Here is a 15,814-nt window from a genome sequence, read left to right as displayed (position 1 = left end):
TACTTATAAAGACTCCCTGCATTGTTTTTAGTGTTATGAATTGTTACATGTCACAGTGAAAGGGTTAATATGAAGGCAGGTGTTGTGTTGGGTGGTGATGGCGCATGGCCGGCAGGAGCGGCGAGTTGTGACGTCCACCGCCGGGTCACGATGCCTTAATGACTGATAATAACGGTGCGACACATGACAGATGGCCAGTAATGAGAGCAGGTGATGGAGTGACGGACAGGTGAGCGGCGGGACACGGGGAGTTAATTAGTGCTATGATACATTTACCAGATAACGCTGCGGGGGAAGGAGTGACGCTGCATAATGACTGGTGATTGTATACAACGAAGCACTCGGGTGGTGGAATAACAATAATCTCTACCTATAACCAGTGATGAACAACACGTACGTACGCATGCATGTTTGCGCCTCTGGTAAACATAATTCACATTAATGGCGGATGTTTATCAGTAACAGCAGCACTTCCTTGTCCAACTGTGTGGTGGTGGTGGTGATGGCGGCGGTGATGGTGGTGGTGGGTGCGTGGGCGGCGATGGAGTGTTGTGACGGTTGAGAATTATTGAGTGTGGGAAGAGTAGGATGGGGAGTGAGGGAAGGAATGGAGAGGGGAAGGCTGGTTCACAAGGGAGTGCACCAGGGAGTGAGGCCGCTAGTCACCCTAAGGCTCATAAATAACATCATGTGCTCTGGAGGCAAGGGAACTCAACCAGATCACTCAACTCAATAAGAAACACACGACACGCATTGGAAACAAATACGAGGGATGACACTGTGCTTCAACAGGTTAAAATATGCTAGGCGACTTCCATGCACTGACAGAGACAAATGGACTCCACCAAACCCCTTAACTCAATGACAAACACGCGGCGCTTTACTTCAATACACTCAAGACTTCCACGCCCTGCTATACACTCACTGCGGCGACCGTGACTCCAGCCCTTCCTCTCAACTCCCCGCAGACAATCCTTAGAACACTGGCTCATTTGCATCACAATACACGGCCTTCATTTACCCGCTCAACACGGAGGCCGGCGATGGGGGGACCTACACGCCGCCACTCCCCATACATGCCCCCCCAGCAGGAGACGAGAAAGGGGGAAGGGATGAGGCCACAGCTGAGAGAGGAGGGTTAACTCTGCATGACTCTCCCTGACCTCAGCTCTCCCCACTCCCAGCCACGTCAAGGGAATATGTATATTTCACATCCAACGTATAATTACCAACGTTTTATTTTCTTTTCTTCATTTTCGAGGCGCTTATGAACATTCTACCACCGTGAGGAAGCGAATGCGGCACTTAGGGACGTGATATCGCGGTAAGACTCGTGTGAAGCGCCTGTCTAGTTTTCTATTCGCTTCCTTACGCTAAGATCTCCAGGAAGGATTACAGTCACTTCTTGCCAGCGGAGCGCCACGTGAGGGTGCAGAGAGGCTGTGACGCATTCCCCACTTTGCATACATTAACTCAACGTGTTTTCTGTGTTTTCTTACCTACATCAAGCCTCTACGTAAAGCCACACACCCTAGCACTCTCTCTCTCTCTCTCTCTCTCTCTCTCTCTCTCTCTCTCTCTCTCTCTCTCTCTCTCTCTCTCTCTCTCTCTCTCTCTGCCGGAATCACTTAGGGCGCCATAAACACCACTCCTTACTGCCCACTATTGTTGTCAGATTATCGTAACTCAACTTCCTCTTCCGGGAACTCAGAAAAGGGAGAAAGGAAAGCGACACGAACCGCAAGAAACTGGGGAAGGAAAACAGAAAGACGAGTCGAAGAGAAAACTGAGACAGGAGAAGGAAGAGACAGGATAGGAGATAGGATTAGGAAGAGGAAACTGGAGAAAGGATAAAGGTGAAGGAAGGCGGGGAGAGGAAAGAAGTATATGAAAGAAAGAGGATGGGAAGGAAAGGGCCTGGAACGAAGGACATGTGTTTTGAGCTGGAGTGGGGAGCGCTGTTACCACCCGAACACAACAGCAATTCGAGTGATGGGAAGGGATGGGATGGGAGAGGAAGGGATGGGAGAGTACGGTGCTGCTATCTGTTTTCCTTTCATCCTGCACAACGGTTCCATATTTCTGATTCTATACGATATCTCTCTCTCTCTCTCTCTCTCTCTCTCTCTCTCTCTCTCTCTCTCTCTCTCTCTCTCTCTCTCTCTCTCTCTCCTGAAGGCACATTTACACAATTTCCTTATCTACAAGGGCGGCAGAAGCAAGGTAACCCAATGCACTTAACACATCCTCTACTGCATGACCCTCTTGCTTTCCTGAGCCTCCAATGGACCACTAGATCAACACTTCACACAAACCCACAAGACTAGCACAAGTAACGGTAACCAGCAGTACCAGATTAATAGAAAAAACCCGTGTACTTGTTTCTAATCGCTCCTGTAATAATTAGGGGAAAAATTTAATAAGTTTAAGCCGGACGAGTTTCCTTTGTCACTGCGCGGCTGGGATCCCACTCAGCCTCAGATAACGCGCTTGTTTATGGATCAGATATCGATTCTAAGTGTCTATAGCGTCCCTCAGCACCCCTCCTGGTCCCTCATCGCCCACGTGCCTGCCTCTCCCGCGGGCAGCTCAAATGTAAGGGGATAATGTTTACACGAAATATGAGCATCAATCGTTTGCGAAATATGAATCCGTATTCTGAAGAGCTTTTCTCTCTCACCACGATGACAGAGATGATTAGCCTGGTTTTCAAGTGTTTCTCCAGTTAACAATGTAGAAAACTTATCAATTTGCCACTACAATCATAAAAACAAACTTAAAAATCCGTGTAACTTCAACTAGAGCCTTTCGAATGTAGTGGAGATGCGACGCAGTGTTTCAGAATATGACTCATGAAATGACGATCAGGTTGCAGTGATACGCGAGCCCAGCGACGTGGACTACAGGCAGGGCAGAGCAGAGCAGGAGGGGGTCTTCCACGGGGACTAGTAAGAGATCTTGATAACAATAGCATTCAGTCCTATAGGTTGGTAAAATACGTGTTAATTGCTTTCTTGTAGGACTCGAAAAAAATCTATTGTTTGCTTTACGTGAATCAAGACGTCTGTGTGTTCCCCCTCTGACAATACATAATTTACCTGAACTTCATTATGTAACTAAAATCATCTTTATTTTTGTCCCTCTTAAGCTTCCTTCTCTAAAACCCAGAACGGATTACCTAACCAGCTTTACTAATCAGCACCTTTCAAGCTTCCTTCTCTAAAACATCCCTAAACACAGATACTCCCTAACCATTTTTTTATCAATCAGCACCTTTCAAATTTTCATCGTGTTATAGTTTTCTTCTACAAAACTAAGAGATTTCCTAACAACACCAACAACTTTCAAATTTCCACCCTCTTAAACTTACTTCATTAAATAAAAAAATAAAAAATAAAAAAAAAAACAGATTCCTTAACCAGCAGCTTTCAATTTCCACCCTCTTTAAGCTCCATTCTCCATAACACCCCCAAACATTCCCTAACCAGCTTTCAACTTGCACCCCTTATGGCTTCCTTCTAAAAAATAAATAAATAAATAAAAAAAAATAAATAAAAAAAACAAATATTCCTTAACCAGCAGCTTTAAACCTACACCCTCTTATGGCACCATTCTCCAAGACATCTCCAGACACTCCCCAGCCAGCATTACAAACTTGCCCCTCTTAAAATTTCCTTCCCTGTGAAACCTCAAGCCGCTTCCCCCTGTGTCTGCGAACAACACCCTCCCGCTGATCCACACAAATCCCTGCAGAGTGAAGTGTGCCCCTGGAGGATAGAGGGGAGGAGACCCAAGCCAGACGGATCCCACATATGGTCCTCCGTCAAGTGTTGCCCCGCTGAATCCAATTACGACCCTTAATCTTTCCCTACCGAGCGTCGTGAGGAGTGCAGGAAAAGGGTGCATCACTGAGAAAAGAGAGAGAGAGAGAGAGAGAGAGAGAGAGAGAGAGAGAGAGAGAGAGAGAGAGAGAGAGAGAGAGAGAGAGAGAGAGAGAGAGAGAGAGAGAGAGAGAGAGAGAGAGAGAGAGAGAGAGAGAGAGAGAGAGAGAGAGAGAGAGAGAGAGAGAGGGGTGTATGAGATAAAGAGAAGGGAGGGAATGTGATGTAAGAGATAGAGGAAACTGAGGGAAAAAAGAGAGAGGGAAAAAAATAGACACCACAGGAAATACAAGAGGGAAAGAGGCAAAAATAAAGCAGGAAACTAGGAAAGAAACACCTAATAACAGAAGCAGGAAAACACAAACTTAGAATTATGAAAGAGAACAAGGAAAACACAACTTGTAACAGAGAAACAAAGAAACAAAGGAGACAAACAAACGCAAGGGAAAACAAAGGAAAAGAAGAACAAGGCGGTGAATGAAGAGCAACATGAATGACCGGCGGGATGAGGGCTGAGGGAATGGAAGGGGAGGGAAGGGGAGGGGAGAAGGGGAATGGAGGGCGGGGTAGGGTATAAAGGGAGCTATAGGAACGTAATGAGGTGGGATGGAGGCATGACACGTGATGACTGGATACCCTTTAATGGCGAACAGTAGTGGTGGTAGTAGTAGTAGTAGTAGTAGTAGTAGTAGTAGTAGTAGTAGTAGTAGTAGTAGTAGTAGTAGTAGTAGTAGTAGTACCTTACAAAACAGAAAGATTAATTCATACTACACACACACACACACACACACACACACCACCGCCTGCCTCATGCATAAACACGACCCCAAAGTACCCGCAGGTCGTTACCACCCACGCCCACATGAACAAGGGTCGTTAAGCCGGACTACTCAGCCTTCATTGTGGTGTCCGCCGCCACGCACTGCACGTAACAATCACCCTTACAACCCGACACTCAAGGCACACAGTTACATGACAAGAAAATGCATAAAATCGTCCGTAAACAAAAGACTCATCTGTTAAATACAAGGCAATGTGATTTGTTGGGTTTTTTTATTTAGTTTCTGCCAGTAATTTTTGTTAAGGGTTTATCTGTGTGTGTGTGTGTGTGTGTGTGTGTGTGTGTGTGTGTGTGTGTGTGTGTGTGTGTGTGTGTGTGTGTGTGTGTGTGTGTGTGTGTGTTTGTGTGTGTTTGTGTGTGTGAAGTTAGTGGGCTTTAATGTGATTTGGTTATGCATGACTTGTCTGTCCCTCAGTGTGTAAAGTTCAATGGTTTGTGAAGTAAAAATCGATGTTAATGTTTTAAGTTGTTGGGTGATATTTCAATCGTTAGTTTAATTACTTTCAAACAGAGGCGAGATGGCGGAATTGAACTTCACTACTACCACCACCACCACCACCACCACTAACCACTAGCATCACTATCACCACTAATTCTTCCGCTTGCACCACCCATCACATCTCAACACCTTTAAGCATCACCACCACCATTACACTAACACAACCCACCTCAATTCCAACACCACAACCTGCACCAACACACCATCACCTAACCATACCAATCACTCTATCACCATCACTATCACCATCCTCAATAACAGTCACCATCACCGTCACGACCAGAATCCTCCGTTGACACCACCAATCACCATCTCAACAACAGTACCTCCACCGCCACCGCCACCACCACCACCACCACCTACATCGATCACATCCGGACAGGGACACAAAAGACTCGTTGCATCGTCATAATGGCTTCCAATTAAAAGCTCGTTTGCATCTCATAGAAGACACATCACTGGGCTTACCGTGACGAGTGAGGGAGAGGGAGAGAGAGAGAGAGAGAGAGGGAGAGGGAAGGGAGAGGGAAGGTGAGGACATAAGGGCAGGAAAGGAGAGGGATTGTAAGAGGAGGGGAGGGAGAGAGGTAGAAAAGAGGAGGGAATTGTGAGGGGAGGCGAGGTGAGGAGAGAGGGGATGTAGAGGAAGGAAAAGGGAGGGGAGGAACAGAGAAGGGATAAGGGACGGAGAAGAGAAGTGAGAGATGAGGGGAGATGGGTGGAGAGGGAAGTAAAGAACAAGGTCACAGAGAAGAGGGGCAGAGAAGGAAGAAGAGGACAAGGAGGAAGAGACTGACTGAGATGAGATGGGGGCACAGAAAGGGGAGAGAGGAGAGGAAAGAATATACATCACATGGAACTATTCAGAGGGGAGGTGAATAGGAAGAAAAGAAATGGAGAGAGAGAGAGAGAGAGAGAGAGAGAGAGAGAGAGAGAGAGAGAGAGAGAGAGAGAGAGAGAGAGAGAGAGAGAGAGAGAGAGAGAGAGAGAGAGAGAGAGAGAGAGAGAGAGAGAGAGAGAGAGAGGAGACACACATCACATAAAACGATACAGAAAGAGGGGGAGCAGATCACTGGCACTAAAATTGGTTTCAAATCCCTGCCTTACTATTTATCGCACTACAGAAAGAATGCCATTAACACCCCATAAATCACCCACACTAGGGCCTCACTTGGGGTCGTACAGGCAGTCCGGACAGCCCTCGCCAGACCAGAGAACAACGGGATTTTCAGAAACGGTTTGCTCTCTCACCACGACTATTTTCAAAGGCCACGGACACGATTAGCCGGGTCCTCAAGCGCGTTTCTCCTGTTAATAATGTAGAAATCTTGTTAATCAGTCACTAGAACCTTAAAAACCCGTGCAACTTCAACTAGTCTCTTGAAAGTAGTGGAGGTGCGGCGCAGAAGTGTTTCGGGGATGGGATGCGGGGAGAGAAAAGTAGCTAGCAAGAAAATTAGAAGGACAAAGCGAGTTTTTCCTGATTAAGTGCACGCAGATTACATTAAAAACACTTGAATGCCTCGTGATGAGAAAATATTAGAGATCCTTGAAAAGTGTAAGATATAAAGAGATGACAAAGGAGTGGAAGAGATAAACGAAACAAAATTAAAAGAAAAAGAAAAAGAAGAAAACGTAGGAGGAGGATGAGGAGGAGGAGGAGGAGGAGGAGGAGGAGGAGGAGGAGGAGGAGGAGGAGGAGAGACGCAGCACTCAAGAGGCGTGGAGAGATGTTTCTTTAGCAGAGTTAAGGTAAAGAGGAGCTAAAGAGCGGGAGATAAGGAAGTGTAGGGGAGGTTGAAAGGAAAATAAGTGAAGCCAAGAGACTGATAAGTAAATTTAGGGCCACTTGTGAGGAGGTGAAAGAAAGACGAGTTAATTTAAGGCAAAGAGAAGAGAAAGTTAAAGAACGTAATGCGTACATGAAAATTCCTACACCAGACGCTTTAAGTGGTAAAGATTATGTACAGTAAGTGATACAACGGGAGAAAATCAAGGTGTTATAAGTTATGGTTGCGTTGCCTTTCGATTAATCAAAGCTAGAAAGTAATAAAGGAACTGGACGGACATACAAGAGGAAATTCACTAACAAAACAATCAACAAAACGAAAACAGGAATGAATGAGAATAAAACAAATAACAATGCATGGAATGAACCGGAGAATAGGAACTGCAACACCACTATCACACAACACCACTATCACACAACACCACTATCACACAACACCACTATCACACAACACCACTATCACACAACACCACTATCACACAACACCACTATCACACAACAACACACAAAAGCTTCATCCGCCACCTCCACTCTCAACACCCACAACACATCCTCTCCTCCACCACACAAAAGCTTCATCCGCCACCTCCACTCTCAACACCACAACTCCACCACCTTCACACACCACAGATGCAAAACCTTTATCAACCACCTTCACTACCACCACCAGAAGCCCCACCACCACATCACACCATACCAGCCTCTATACCCCTCCTCCCCTTCCTACACCACCACCACCACCACCACACGCCACCCGCCTCCCGCCCTTCGCGTCTCGACATTTATTGGTCGTAAAAATAATTCCTCCGCACAACCAGACAGCCGCCGCTCCCAATAAAGCAGAAATAAGACCTAACACGCCGCCCGCCATTTGCATTCAATAACGAAACTCCAATAAGGATTCGAAGCCACGTTTCGAATCACTTGGATCTGCTTCGAAACGCATTATAAACCAATTAGTTGAGAGTTTACTTCCTATTTCGATCAAGGCTTTGCACTCCCGCCCATAAATAACGCAATGGTAACAGCTGACGGCCGCCGCGAGCTAATGGGATCTGATTCTTTGTTAGGGAATTAGGTCGCCATCTGCGCACTCCGCCTCTCATGACAAGTGACATTCAAGACACTATTCTTAGCTGCTATCGATTCGTAAGGAAGTCAATCTGTCTATTTCTGTGTCTGTTAGTGTCGGCGATTTTATTTGTTGTAACTTCCCCTTTACTTTCTTCCAGTACAACTTACTTTTTTTCATCAGTTTCTTCGCTTTTCTCCGCCAAATGTGATTTTTTTACTTAGCAGTTTCAAAATATATTCTCACTTCTCTCTTCATACTTTCTCAAATATTTCAAGTTATTTCTAAGTTTCACTGAAAAAAAAATATTCTTTTAACTTGGAAGTTTAAAAATATATTCTCAATTTTCTCTCGTCATACTCACTCGAACATTCCGGCTTATTTCTGAGTTTCACTGGACAAATATTTACCTAAACACTTAAAAAAGCAATAAAAATAACCATAAATCATGTTTCAGCAAGAGAAAGCGCCCCGTGTTGACTTTTCCTCGTCCAGATGAACTCCAAGTACCTTTTCAGCACAATAACTCCGTCGTGAAAAAGCGTTCTTGTAAAATTACTCGGTGATGCTGAAGAGAAAGAGAGAGAAAGGAGAGAAAGTCTTGCATTCTCACCCAGCGCCGAGCACCACCCCTCCCTTGCTTTCTCTTTCGGATTCTCTCGAGCACAAAATAGTTTTTTTTTTTTTTTTACCTCTTTTGAAGGAACTCTCTAATACCCTTCATCTGCACGTGTTCCTTAATTACATACAAGTTACCTGTGCTTTTACTCCACGCATGACCGAACGTACTTGCCATTACACGAACTAGTCTCACTTACCCCCAAAAAACGTACACATACAATTAAATAAGGTGGAAGGCGAGCAGCTGTTAATTTTCTAAAGCAAACCCCCCTCCATATAAAATCACAAGAAAACGTTTATACATCACAGGAGTTCAATACACATCCATTATTAGAAGCCATGGTTTAGAATCAGATGAAGCGGAGAAGATACTGAAGGAGGGTTGTAACTACGCATGCGCTGATGAGTGTTTTTGAAGAACCAATAAGGCGGAGAGGTACCCACGTGACCAGAGAGAGAGAGAGAGAGAGAGAGAGAGAGAGAGAGAGAGAGAGAGAGAGAGAGAGAGAGAGAGAGAGAGAGAGAGAGAGAGAGAACTACCCTTTTCAAAACCACTTGCCCACGTGTCAACCATACAAACACGCATCAGAAACTAAAAAAAAACAGGAGGGCGGATTGTCAAGCTGTCGTATCGGAGTCTGCACACATCACTCGATCTCAGCCCCGCGTAAGCTGCAGGAACCCGGGCGAGGAGAGGCAGAGGGGAGAAGAAAAGGGCCACGAATGCTTCTGAAGGCAAATCCCCAGAAAATGTCAGGAAACAGGAAGTATGAACCCTCTGTGCATTTTTTCCCTTCTTTTTCCGCTTAGATGGCGATGGAACAGTACAAGGAAGGGAGACACGGGGGGTGGAAAGGGTGAGCAATGGAGTGGAATGGCTAATGAGGAAGGGTCGGGAAGGCAATGACCAAGGAATAGGAGGTAATAGGTGGTGGTGGTGGTGGTGGTAGTGGTGGTGGTGGTGGTGGTAGTGGTGGTGGTGGTGGTGCGATAAAACTAATGAGGGAGAAGAAATGAGAGAAAGGTGACGAGGGGAAATAGGTGAATATGAAATTATCAGAAGGCACGAATACAAATGGGAAATTATTTAATGTATGGATACTTCACACACACACACACACACACACACACACACACACACACACACACACACACACACACACACACACACACACACACCTTATTATTATGCTAATCGGAGTCTGGGTAGAAGATAAGATAACGACAACGTATATTAGAGAGAGAGAGAGAGAGAGAGAGAGAGAGAGAGAGAGAGAGAGAGAGAGAGAGAGAGAGAGAGAGAGAGAGAGAGAGAGAGAGAGAGAGAGAGAGAGAGAGAGAGAGAGAGAGAGAGAGGATCACCCAAAACCTCATTTATCTCTGTGATTAATTGCATGTTTCATTCGTTCTCTTCCTCGCTAATCACTTTAGTCTTAATCCACGCGTCACTGAGCTAAGAACACCCCCCCTCTCTCTCTCTCTCTCATATCCCCCAGGCTGTGTATCCCTTTCACCGCCAAAATGAGTTAGCGTTGCCTCGTGTTGTCTTGTGTTGCTCCCAAGTGTTGCCTTCCACCGCTCCCAGCATAAAGCGAACCCGACAAACCCTCGCACTGATACAGACGGAAGAAGCACTTAGGGCATAATACCGCTCTGGGTTTTTAACTCCGCTTAAATTGATCTTAACGGAAGGAGTACTTGAGGGAATACCGTTTTGAAGCCTTTATCTCCTCATGTATCACTCGGAATCACGTGAACCGATGGGGAACGAGAAGAATGCACTTGAAATGACTGAATAATGAGGCCGTGTATCTTAGTAAGCGAGATGGAGATGTGGAAGTGGAGTAGAGCGTTAGGGAGAAGGAGGCAACCTGAATGTGTTTTTGCAAAGGAAAGAGAAGTAAAGTTGAAACAGGGAGGAATGCGAGGACGAAATGCGCTTAAACTATCCCAGAAGTAAGGTTACGTATCATTAACATGCGAGATTTAGATGCAAATAGTAAGAAAAGCTGAGGGGAAATGGAGGGGAAGAACGTACATTTAGCAAGTGATAGAATGCAAATAGCAGGGAAACATGAGAGAAACGGAGAGCCTAAATTTTGCAAGTGATGGGATGCGAAGGGGGAGAAAAAGAAAGAGATGGACGTCGCTAACTGAAGGATGCAAATATAGGTAAAACATGAGAGAAACGAAAAGGAAGAGTTTAAAATTTTGCAAGTGGTGAGAGGGTGAGATGAAAGGATGAAAAAGATGAGAGACGGACGTTAATAAATCCAAATATAGGAAAAGAAGAACGCAGAAGTCTAAATATTTCAAGTGAAAGGATACGAAATTAAGAAAAAATATGAAAGAAATAGACGATATAAATCTTGCACATGATAGGATACGAAACGAAGGAAAAAGATAGAAAGGAAGAGGAAGAACCTAAATTTTGGAAGTGGCAGATACGGAAGGAATGAAAAAAAAAAAAAAAGAGAAACAAAGAAAGAACCTACAATTTACAAGTGATAAGATACGAAACGAAGAAAAACAGAAACAGATGAAGAGCGTAAATTTTGCAAGCGATGAGATTCAAAGGGGAGAAAAACGAGACAAAAGAAGAGAAACTGTCCAAATTTCGCTTCTGATGGGATGCAAAGGGGGGAGGAAAATAGAGAAAGGGAGGAATGGACGCCGCTAACTGAGAGACCATCAACATCACCCCAGGAGCCCCGCCCAGCGCTCTGCAAGTTAGCATGATCAAAGAGATTCCCGAGTGTGTGTGAGAGAGCGGCCCTGGGGAGCATCCAGCGCCTCTTATTGAACTGGTGCCGCTCCTGCCTCCCTCTATCCTGCCACGGTGCAAGGGAGGGGAGATAAGGGGAATTGGGGTAGACAGGGAGGATATTGGGGTGAAAGGGAGGAGTGGGGGAAAGTGGGGGGGTGTATGGGGATTGAGGGAGACATAAATAACTCACAAAGGTAAGGCATCTTTGCTATCCAGTGTCCTTTGATCAAATTGTGAAAGGTAACGAGGGAAGAGAGGCTATGGCGGGGAGAGAGAGAGAGAGAGAGAGAGAGAGAGAGAGAGAGAGAGAGAGAGAGAGAGAGAGAGAGAGAGAGAGAGAGAGAGAGAGAGAGAGAGAGAGGGCATACAACGGTGCTGACAAAGGATAAACAACGGAGACTGTGTGTGTGTGTGTGTGTGTGTGTGTGTGTGTGTGTGTGTGTGTGTGTGTGTGTGTGTGTGTGTGTGTGTGTGTGTGTGTGTGTGTGTGTGTGTGTGTGTGTGTGTGTGTGTGTGTGTCAAACAAACAAAGCACTAAGACCATGGAACACAGTCAAGGTCAAAGGTAATCTCACATTCTAAACCATCCCACATTCCTTCCTTTCTTCGCCGCAAACAAAAACGAAACACAACAACGTGAACAACGAAATAGACACACGCAACTCAAGCGGAACCAATGCAATCACTAAACACGGGGATTGGTGGCAAGAGGGTGCACTTGGCGGGGTTTCAATCAAGACACGAGGAAGAGAAGGGAGGAAACTGCAGGCCATGATTGTACAGAGAATTGAGGCCAGGATCGTATTCTGAAACACTGCGCCGCACCTTCACTACATTACAAAGGCTCTAGTTTAAGTTACAAAAGTTTTTAATTATGTTTTTATGTTTCCAGTGATTGATTAACAAGATTTCTACATTATTATGAACCGGAGAAACACGCTTGAGAACCCCGCTAATTATCTATGTGGCCTTTGACAATTGCCGTGGTGAGAGAGCAATGTTTCTATATACTTCTGCGCCTCACTACTACATTAATTTTAAAAGGCTCTAGCTAAAGTTTCATATTTATAATCGTGTTTTGTGGTCCTAGTGACAGAGTAACAAGACTTCTACATTATGAACAGGAGAAACACACTTGAGAAACTAGCTAATCATCTCTGTGGCCTTTGTAAATAGCCGTGGTGGGAGAGTAAAGCGTTTCCATATGCGGGTCCGAGCTCCCGTGCATACAAACAGCGTCATTATTCAGGCCGGGCCACGTGCATCGCTGTTATTGCAAGGTAGGATGCTGATCAAGGGAGGACTGCTGGTGACAGGGAGGCGTTGTTACCAGGCCGGGGTGCGAGTGTTCTCAGTCGTGTAGTGTGTTGATTTTGTTTTGTTGTTTTGATTTTTTCTATTTATTCTTGTGTTTTTGGATTTGTATTCTTTGTGTTCTGTTCGTGGATGTGTTGCTATTTATTGTTTTTTTTTTTCTAGCTGTTGTTTTTGTGAGATGTGTTCTCTGACTTATATTATTACTATTATCATTATATCTGTTGTTGTTGATGTTTGTTCGTAGATGTATTGTTGTTTGTTGTCTTTTTTAGCTGTTGCTTTAATGAATCAAATTATTACTATTATCATTGTTGTTGTTGCTGTTGTCATTATCAATCACCATTACTATTTTCATTCTGTACTAGTCACAATATATTATTTATTCTTAGCTGTTGAGTGGTACAGAATCACTTTGGTTTTTCAGTACATTTGCTTTACTGTGTAATGGAACTGTTTAAAACACTGCCAAGATCTGAAAAATTAAACACATGCATACTTCCACCTCCCACAAGGAACACAGCAGCCTCCTCTCACACACAAGGACATTACTTTGTCCAACTTTACAATGACATCTTATACAAACACCCTTCCTTCCCCTTTAGCATATAATTCTTGGATGATGATTTAACGTGTGTGTGTGTGTGTGTGTGTGTGTGTGTGTGTGTGTGTGTGTGTGTGTGTGTGTGTGTGTGTGTGTGTGTGTGTGTGTGTGTGTGTGTGTGTGTGTGTGTGTGTGTGTGTGTGTGTGTGTGTGTGTGTGTGTGTGTGTGTGTGTGTGTGTGTGTGTGTGTGTGTGTGTGTGTGTGTGTGTGTGTGTGTGTGTGTGTGTGTGTGTGTGTGTGTGTGTGTGTGTGTGTGTGTGTGTGTGTGTGTGTGTGTGTGTGTGTGTGTGTGTGTGTGTGTGTGTGTGTGTGTGTGTGTGTGTGTGTGTGTGTGTGTGTGTGTGTGTGTGTGTGTGTGTGTGTGTGTGTGTGTGTGTGTGTGTGTGTGTGTGTGTGTGTGTGTGTGTGTGTGTGTGTGTGTGTGTGTGTGTGTGTGTGTGTGTGTGTGTGTGTGTGTGTGTGTGTGTGTGTGTGTGTGTGTGTGTGTGTGTGTGTGTGTGTGTGTGTGTGTGTGTGTGTGTGTGTGTGTGTGTGTGTGTGTGTGTGTGTGTGTGTGTGTGTGTGTGTGTGTGTGTGTGTGTGTGTGTGTGTGTGTGTGTGTGTGTGTGTGTGTGTGTGTGTGTGTGTGTGTGTGTGTGTGTGTGTGTGTGTGTGTGTGTGTGTGTGTGTGTGTGTGTGTGTGTGTGTGTGTGTGTGTGTGTGTGTGTGTGTGTGTGTGTGTGTGTGTGTGTGTGTGTGTGTGTGTGTGTGTGTGTGTGTGTGTGTGTGTGTGTGTGTGTGTGTGTGTGTGTGTGTGTGTGTGTGTGTGTGTGTGTGTGTGTGTGTGTGTGTGTGTGTGTGTGTGTGTGTGTGTGTGTGTGTGTGTGTGTGTGTGTGTGTGTGTGTGTGTGTGTGTGTGTGTGTGTGTGTGTGTGTGTGTGTGTGTGTGTGTGTGTGTGTGTGTGTGTGTGTGTGTGTGTGTGTGTGTGTGTGTGTGTGTGTGTGTGTGTGTGTGTGTGTGTGTGTGTGGTGTGTGTGTGTGTGTGTGTGTGTGTGTGGTGTGTGTGTGTGTGTGTGTGTGTGTGTGTGTGTGTGTGTGTGTGTGTGTGTGTGTGGTGTGTGTGTGTGTGTGTGTGTGTGTGTGTGTGTGTGTGTGTGTGTGTGTGTGTGTGTGTGTGTGTGTGTGTGTGTGTGTGTGTGTGTGTGTGTGTGTGTGTGTGTGTGTGTGTGTGTGTGTGTGTGTGTGTGTGTGTGTGTGTGTGTGTGTGTGTGTGTGTGTGTGTGTGTGTGTGTGTGTGTGTGTGTGTGTGTGTGTGTGTGTGTGTGTGTGTGTGTGTGTGTGTGTGTGTGTGTGTGTGTGTGTGTGTGTGTGTGGTGTGTGTGTGTGTGTGTGTGTGTGTGTGTGTGTGTGTGTGTGTGTGTGTGTGTGTGTGTGTGTGTGTGTGTGTGTGTGTGTGTGTGTGTGTGTGTGTGTGTGTGTGTGTGTGTGTGTGTGTGTGTGTGTGTGTGTGTGTGTGTGTGTGTGTGTGTGTGATGTCATAAGGAGATGGAACCCAAATACAGTATGGGTATGACAGTCAATTATTTGAAATCCTTTATACTGAAGACACTACATTTCTCAAAAAATTTTTGAAGGGGATATTTCGTCAAGTTTAATAATGAAAATAACCAAGGGCTTCTGGAGGCACAGCAGCAATGAATGGCAAGGTGCACTACAGCTGAGGGACTTGGGGGATGGAAGAGGTCTACTCAAAGTTGTATCCTGCCGAGAGTTATGCCTTCAAGTCACATGGAAATGCACTAGTTGTAATGTCTGAAGTGAAGCCAAGCCGTCTCCCTCCATGCGTTGAGAAATGCTAACAAACACAACTTCACTCAACATATAAGGTTCCATTTTCATCATCTATGACTTGACTACTATATTGTTTCTGCACATCGAAAGGACACTGATGCACTTACAAAACAAAGTAATTATCATTTAGTCATGTTCAACATAACATGAATCTCTGCTGAAAAGATCTTGATGCATGACACTTAACAGGAAGTAAATTATAAATAAAAAAAGTGCCATCCACGTGCTGCTCAAAAGCCAGTAAGGAGTATTCACTTATAAAGTTAACCGTGGTCATCCATCAACCATGCCAAATATTTGATAAACAATAAAGACAATGACTGTAAACTTACACTCACGGATACACAGTTATTGGAAACAAGAAATCTGTTAATGCATAAAATACTAATATGGAACATGTCAGCAAGATTCTCAGTACAAGAACAGAAGGCTATGGTGAGTAATGGTCTCAACCTCAACTGCAGTTTAAATAAAGACAGTAAAAACTTAAGCAACAGCACTGTGACTGAATGAAAAAGTTATCTATGCTTCATGAGAAATCTACAAGTGAACAAAACAGAAGCAAGTCTCATCAGAATTCAGTGCAGTTGCTGC

At 44.8% G+C, this 15,814-nt stretch overlaps 1 protein-coding gene across 7 annotated transcripts in view; it reads right to left on the bottom strand.

Moving 5' to 3' along the window:
* LOC135089148 (klarsicht protein-like) overlaps positions 1-15,814 on the bottom strand; it is a 321,886-nt gene that overhangs the window by 184,965 nt on the left and 121,107 nt on the right. The window lies entirely within an intron of this gene.

This window comes from Scylla paramamosain, chromosome 32, assembly GCF_035594125.1.
Source record: "Scylla paramamosain isolate STU-SP2022 chromosome 32, ASM3559412v1, whole genome shotgun sequence".
In the NCBI taxonomy this organism is placed as follows: domain Eukaryota; kingdom Metazoa; phylum Arthropoda; class Malacostraca; order Decapoda; family Portunidae; genus Scylla; species Scylla paramamosain.
The sequence above is the reverse complement of the archived record's forward strand: the minus strand, read 5'-3'. Positions and strand labels throughout refer to the sequence as shown.